The 8,127-nt window shown below is 36.5% G+C and overlaps 1 pseudogene; it reads right to left on the reverse strand.

Moving 5' to 3' along the window:
• Window positions 1-332: 332 nt before the first annotated feature.
• LOC119543697 lies at window positions 333-5,409 on the reverse strand (annotated as a pseudogene).
• Window positions 5,410-8,127: the final 2,718 nt, after the last annotated feature.

Consider the following 8,127-nt stretch of genomic DNA (forward strand, 5'->3'; position numbering starts at 1 on the left):
GGCTTTTGTCATGTTCATCATAATATTTGCTTAAGTCTTGACCTTACTCATCATTTTTAAGGTCTCTCTGCTGTGAGGCCTCTGTTGAATGTGAAACCCCTATTATTGCAGTTCTCTGCTGTGTGTTCTGATAACTGTGACAAATAGAGCTCTGCTTGAAATAGTGGCCATATTCATACAACAATAGAATTTATTCACTAGAACTCATGACTGAAACACTCAGCTCATTCTTGAATTCCTGAAACACTACATTTCAAAAATATTCTCTGCTGTGTGGGTTTTCTGATGAAAATGAGAAGTCTGAGTTCTGAAGGACACATTTACCACACTCATCATGTTATTGGTTTTATCACCCTTATGGACTCTCTTTCGAACTTGAACACATACTCTCTGACTAAACCCTTACCACACACAAAATATTTGTCTGGTTTCTTTCCAATAAGGTCTCCTGGGTGGACTTGAAGTTTTGAAATCCAGCTGAAACCCTTAACACATGTCTCAAATTTGTAGGGTTTTTCTCCTTTGTGGACACTCTGATGGGCTTGAATATATGAACTCTGACTAAAGCCCTTACTACATGTCTCACATTTGTATGACTTCTCTCCTGTGTGAACTCTCTGATGACCATGAAGATTTGAAATATGATTGAAGCCCTTGCCACAGGTCTCACATTTGAATGGGTTCTCTCCTGTGTAGACTCTCTGATGGGTTGAAGGTTAGAATTATAGCTGAATTTCTTATCACACACATCTCATTTGTACAGTTTCTCTGGTCAGCTTGAAGATTTAAGGCCCTCCTGAAGACCTTACTACACACCTCACATTGATATGATTTTTCTCCAGTGTGGACTGTCTGAAGACCAGACTTCTGATTAAATATTCTATCACATTTTCCATTTGCATGTTTTGTCTCCATTGTGGGTTCCTGAAGTGCCTGAAGTTGTGATATCTTATTTAAACCTTTATTATTCATATCACATTTATGGTATTTCTCTCCAGTGTTGTCTACACAGAAAATGTAATCTAAACTATGACCAAAGCCCTTCCCATACCTGTCACACTTATATGACTTATCTCCTGTGTGAGATAACTGGGAAGAGAGGAATTCTGATTGAAGCTCTCTTTGACATACCTGATATTTGTGATGTTTCTCTCCTGTGTTGACTTTCTGATTAGTTTGAAGATGTGAACTCTGACTGAGGCCCTCCCCACTCCCTTCATTCCCATAGTGTTTCTCTCCTATACGAACACTCTGATGATTGGGAAGCACTGAGCTGTAATTGATGCCCTTTCCACACTTGATGCATATATGAGTCTTCTCTCCTAAGTGCAGTTGCTGATGAACTTCAAGACTAAAGCCAATGCTAATGCCTTTTCCATTCTCATCAGAGGTTTGCACTCCTGAGTGGATTACGCTATGCTGGGATGATTTCAAATTTTTTCCATAATTACTATGGCTAAACACTTTCTCTTTTCTGTGTACTTGGTGACCACCATGGTGATGAGAGACTCTTCTCTTTACACACTGCTCACATTTACACAGTTTATTTCTTACATCCATTTGATAGTTCTGCGACTCTGTCAGATGCATTTTGCTCCACAAATCCCAAGTGGTCCTGTTGGGAAACTATTTTGATTCCTACTGGAACTCTTCCCTTGATGCTTCATTACATAATTCTCATTTTCAGAAACCTGAATAGATTCCCTAGCCACATCTGACAGGGGCAATTATCTTGTTTTACCAACTTGGACATCATGCCTTGAGGGCTTATTGCATCTTGATTTCTGGTTAATTTACTTGTAATTTTTTCCCACATCTGCCAGCATATACGGTCTTCATAAAAGGTATCTTAATGCTACTTCTTGAAGAATCTATCTCATTTTGATTCCTGTGTCCCATGGAGAACAGATTCCTGAAGTTCTCCACCATCACACCTTGGTACAATTTCCTCTGGGTGGCATCCAGCAGCCCTACTTCTTCCTTGGTGAAGACCACAGCCTGAACATCACTGCCTCTTCCTGGAGGAGACTGATAGCAGGGGCCTCGCTCTCCTCAGTGGAAGTCTAGGCACTTTTAAAAGTGCTTGATGTCCATCAATTTTTAGTACTAAAATGAACATAATTCCATAGTCCTCTTTTAAGCAGTATTGGGATCAAACATACTTTCCTGTGCCTACTGTTATCATTCATGAATTCCTTCTGGCATTTCTCAAGAAATTGAAATGTTTTTCCAAATCTCAAATCCCAAAAAATCATTCAAGAAATGAAGAAAATTGGAAAAACTTTTATAATTCTTGTGAGAACTATGACTTAACAATCACCATGGAGTGATTCAAAAGAATCCACTGACATCTTGTTGAAAGCAAGAAACAGAAGCACTGACATTTGGAGTTGAAGGTTAAAAGTGGACATTTCTGGGAAGAGAAATTGGCCACAGTGTAGTCAATCAGTCTTGTCTGTGATTGCTGCTGTGTTAAAGTGTGTTCTCATGGGCTTGTCTGCTGCTAATGATGAATCATTTTTATAAATAAAATAAATATTAATAATTTTACATGCATTGTACATTGTCTACAACTCCTATCAGTGGTATTCCAAGAAATGAATTGTACTTATTTAGAAGCAAAATAAGGCTTTAAATTGATAATTTAAAAATGTGATTCTGTGTAGTGCTATTTCCCTATTTATTAGTGGTTTTCAGTGTTTGAATACTTGCTTGGGCCTATAGTTATTTGTAAATACCTTAACAGAAGATGTGCAAAAAGGCAGATGTATGTATAGTTGGGGAATACTCTGATATGAATCAAAATAGATCTAAAATCATAATTAACAAAAGCAATATTTCAGTAGCAAATCAAAGTCAAGTCTAGCAGACAAAATATTTTAATTATTGAAAAAAGGAAATAATTATATGTGCTTATATGAAGCAACATATACTAATTCTACTTAACTAAGTTTTGCTTGAGCAAAATATTTTTCAGGAGTATCGTTTGGAGGTTGGCAGTTCACTACTATATAATATTTGTATAGACATCGAGAAAGAACTAGCATTATTCCCATTTTATCAATGAGTAAAGCGAGGCACAGAAAAGTGAAGTAACTTACCTCATGTCTCATAGATAATAAGTGGTAGGGCCAGGATAATATTTTCCTCCCCTTCCACTCTATACCTAATCTGCCAAAACCTGTTTATCTTTTTCTCAAACTAAAGCTCAATTTTACCCACTTTTCTGCAACTCTTTCCCTTAATTTTACATCATTATCATCTTAAAATTGGGCTAGTGCAATTGTCTCTGAACTGATAGTACTTTTAATCTTGTTCCTCTTGAACTCATTATCCAGACACTAGCCAGAATATAAGAATAATCTTTGAATTGCAAGTTAGATCATGTCCTCCTCTACTAAAAATTCTTTTAGCCTGGTCCTCTCCCACACTTCTTCTATAATCTCAGATAGTCTAACCCCACACACTGGAAATGAGCATCATCAGATGAGCATACAGCCCTCTTTTGTTTCATCCCTTTAAGGACTCAGTCTCTTCCCAAGGGAGAAAAGAGCTTCAATTTTCTTGAAGATCCAAGACCACCATCCTCTCAGTCCTTCCTCCTGAAGTTCTCAACTTCAATTTCTGGAGGCCTAATGGGGAGACCTTCTCATGTTCAGATTGTCATCAGATACCAGTTGGTACAGAGGTTCTTTCTCCTTATTCTCCCTCTTTTCCACACATACAAAGGACTAAGGTTTCAGGGGGCATCTTCCAGGCTACCCATATCTTTCTCCATATTGGAAACATATTTATGAGTTTGGTCTCTGACCTGTGGTCCAGATTTGTGCTGGAGAATACATTAAACATAAAGAACCCTATGTCTAGAGATCCACCTGGTTAGAGTTTGATCTTGAGCTACCAAGTCATTCCTACTTTAATTCTAGAACTCTCAGCATGAGCATGTTTCTGTTTACAACTATGCAGTTAGATCTCATGGGAAGCTGAAGTCCCTGCCACTTCCCCTTCTACTTTCAACCAAAGATGTTTGGTTAATAGCCACAGTTTAGAGCTGGAGGTTGAAAGAGGAGTGGCCTCAGTCCTCTTATCTTTCCCTGCAGTAATCCTTCTCTATATATCACTCCCAATGCAGACACATATTCCCACTGATCTGATTCTCTAACCATGGTGGCATGCCACCTTGGTTTTCGGATTTCTTGAGTCTCTATACCTAAATATAAAATTTCTTCTCCCCTTGTTAATGTTATCTCATCTTTATATGTCTAAAAATCTGAAAAATGAGAGCTGCTGCTTCTGAATCCTCCTTTTTATCATTTCAAAAATGACTTTAATTGATAGAGCATTCAGAAAGTTTGGTCTTAATGTCTTCCCAGAAAATGTCTAGGTTTGACAGTACCTCCACAGCTCCTGTTAGTTCCTGGCACAGTTGTGTTGATTTGCACCCAATGTTGCCACCATGTTTTCTCTTTAGGAGCCTGGTAGAAAATGAAGCAGAACAAAAACCATCTTCTGCACCTCTTGGTGATCATTAAAGAAGCACAAGCAGACTGAAATACTTAGGTGTCATTATTTATTGAAAGTGTACTCCAGTCTCAAAATGGCACTACAATGTAAAGAAGCAAAGATTAAGGTTCCAGCTAATTTGTATTTTTCTGCATACTCTACAAGAGAAGATACTCAAGGCCTGAGTCTTTTTAAAAGAGGCATTAGTATCCATGTCTTCTCTCCAATTTTCCTTGCCTTCATGTGTGTCATATTATATTTACATCTAGTTTACATGTAAATTCTAGTTGAAATTATTGCAAAAGGAAATGATATACAAAATGAAGGCTAAAGTAGAAAAAGGAAACCACTTTTTTTAGTAAGTAGCCTACAGCAGAAGGACAGAAAGATAATTTAGGATTGTGAACTTTGTTATGGATATTTTATGGAAGTGAAAATGATTAAGATGTCAGTTATCAAGAACTATGCTCTGGTCCTAAAGTGGTGGTGGTAGGAAGTCAGTTTAAAACTAGGAAAAAAATGATTTAGTGAACATGATAAACAGAAAAAAGAACCTACACTCAAACCAGTACTGAAGCAAAACTCCCAATGGAACATCCATTCTGTCCAGAGAAAATACTTTTGCTGAACATATTGAGGCTTTCTGGTAGAATGAGGCTGTAGCTAATTACATGGAGAATAAGATCTAGTTTAACATACTTGGGATTCTTAAGGATCACTAGGAATACCACAAGTGCTAACCAAGTCATCCTATTAAAAAAAAAAAAAGGTCCTTCGATCACCATCTCTATCCTGGCTTGATTTATTCCTTCTCTCCTCTTTGTACTATAAATTAGCCTCTGCCTCTGTAGTGCCTTGTCTTTGACCAAGGTATTGTTCAACTCTTACCTGACCCAACCTTCTCATGATTCTAGTTAACACTGGCCACTTGCAAATAAAAACAGGATTTTCAGTATGCCTGGAGTAATAAACATATACCTCTATCTCTATCTCTCTATCTCTGTTTCCATTTCTATATGGATCTTTCAATAGAGGTGTATAGCTAAATATACACATTTTCCACAATATTGTATATTTTATGATAAAAGTTTTCCACAATGATAGTTTTTTCCTAATAAGTTGTCATTATGCATACTCGGCTTTATATCCTTTCAAGTAAAAATATCTTTAGCTTATTTACATATGATTTGTTAATCAATGAATTTTTTGTCACAGTTTTACAAAGATCCTTTATTCAAGTTTAGCTTTTTGTAAAGAGTTTTTCTTGTGGAAGGTTTGGTGCTATGTTAGCCTGAGACCAATCACAAGAGTGGTTTTTCCTATGAAAATAGCTAAATAATGCTTGATCTTAGATTACTTTATGGTCTCAACTATATTACAGTACTATTGCTTTGGTGTGATAATTCACTAAATGTTTTAACTTTATTTGAAGTGATTTGAAGACTTTAAGTCGCTGGAACATTTGCTTTGTCTCTAGGCATAATGATCTTGAAATGTGAATAGCTTATTTTTATTCTTTATAGTTACCGATTATATAATTTTACTGATAAATATTTTCTTTCTTTTTATTCCTATCATGTCTATCATAATTGCCATTAAATGATAATTATTAAAGTTTTCTATTTGCAATTTTACAAGTATTTATGCAAAACCATTTGAACACTGCCCCTATTCTCAAGAGGTTTACAATATAAAAAAGAGATGGCATTAATTTCTACATTTAGCAGCAAACAAGATAATTATGTGAAGAACATGAGAAAGGGATTAAGAATTAAACAGGTAAATATTTAGGGCTATTATACAGGCATTGTATAGCCTGGAAATAGGACATAAGTTGGGTGATAAGTGGGAAAAACCTAAGCAAGACTTCAGTGTGATAAATTTGATCTTTTCTAATTGACATCAATTGCCATGACCTAATTGAGCATGCTGTGATCCACATTATTAGATACCTGAGAAAGCCAAAGTGATTCCATCAACTGTGTCAGAGACCCCTCCTGTGGGTGGAGAGATACAATCAGATAAAGCTTATTACATAGATATTTTGAGAGAACTTTGATAACCAAAGGGAATCTTAGGCATAGAGGCCGTAACTGTGCTATGGACAGTTCTGAAATATTTGTTCTGCTCATTATGACTCTCAATGGACTTCAGATTCCCCAATTGAGGATACAATGCCATATTTGCAATTTATTAATTGGACCAAGAGTGGAGGTATGAATAGAATGAGGAGATTGGTATTACCTTTCCAGAAAATTTAAGTTAGGACTAAGATTATCAGTTCCTTCATGTTGTTACATTCTTGACATAAACTTGAGGACTACTGGGGAACAATCTCCAGCCTGCCAGGTGGACTGAGAAGTAGAGAAAGTCAAAGACAAAGAGTGGCCCAGAATCACAAAGAATAGCAGAGAAGAGAGGTGAGAGATCAGAACTAACCCAAGAGTTTAACATCTTGCAAATTCTTGTTGTCACTTCTGACCACATTACTCCCTTTTTTTGTTTCCTGAAGAAAAGTAAGTAGTGATCATTTCTTCACTTGCACCAAAGAGTCTTAACACAGATGAAGCAAATGGATTAATGGTCAAAGGAAGGAAGGGAGTAGGCCAAGAACACAAAAGAAAGGGACATAATATATTCCAGATTGCAGCTCCTATATTTATTTTTTATTCATGTTCTAAATGATTCTTTCTTAAAATGACAGTGCAATTTGGTGTTGTCTTTATAACTACATTGGATATGTGCAAATATTGGATTTAGGAAATCAAAACTCCCTCTATATATAGATAGTATGGTAAAGAAATATTTTATTTAGCATTTCACACTCTGCAGTGCGATACAATTAGACTTTGCAAACTACAACAAACAAGTGATTTGGCAAGGTATAAACATTCTCCTGTGCTTTAGAATTAGTACAAGAAACAATTCTGGCTCCTGTTTTCTTCATCATCTACTGCTCTGTTAAAACATTCACTGCATGAGTTTCTGAGACTAAAACCTTTTAACTACTTTTCTCTGGGTCAGATTCCCGTTTGCTGTACTTCCAGTACTCTCTCTTGCTTGCACTGACAATGTGCAGATCATCAAATATATGATTTAGCGACTCCTAATGTTGGGCAAACCTTCCAATTAGGATGAGAAGAAAAAATTTCATGGAAGTCTCAGGAAAAGCCTTGACTGTGGAATTCAACAAACTCGGATTCAACGTTTGTCAGTTGTGTGACCTTGTGCGAGTTATTTAATATTTCTGATACTCAGTTTTCTCCTCTGTAGATGGGGACAATAATGTTCACATGACAGGCTGTCATGACTGATAATAATGAGGTAACATGTACAGTGTATGGCATGGGCTGTCACATCAGAGACACAAGCACAATGATTATTTGCTAGAGGGAAATCCCTTAACACCCTCATTCTGAACTTAGCCATGTTATGGATGACCCAAATCCATTTGTACTCCATATGTATGCAGAAGCTTTCAAACTTTATTTCCAGCTGCCGAGCTCCACTCAGGTAATAACTCAGCTAAAGAGATTTTTTTCCTTGAATGAATTATGCTGCTGGTGTGCTAAATTTTCTCAAGGCAGTCAACCATAAAAATTATATTATGTATTTCTCTTGTGT

This window comes from Choloepus didactylus, chromosome 9 (assembly GCF_015220235.1).
Source record: "Choloepus didactylus isolate mChoDid1 chromosome 9, mChoDid1.pri, whole genome shotgun sequence".
Lineage (NCBI taxonomy): Eukaryota > Metazoa > Chordata > Mammalia > Pilosa > Megalonychidae > Choloepus > Choloepus didactylus.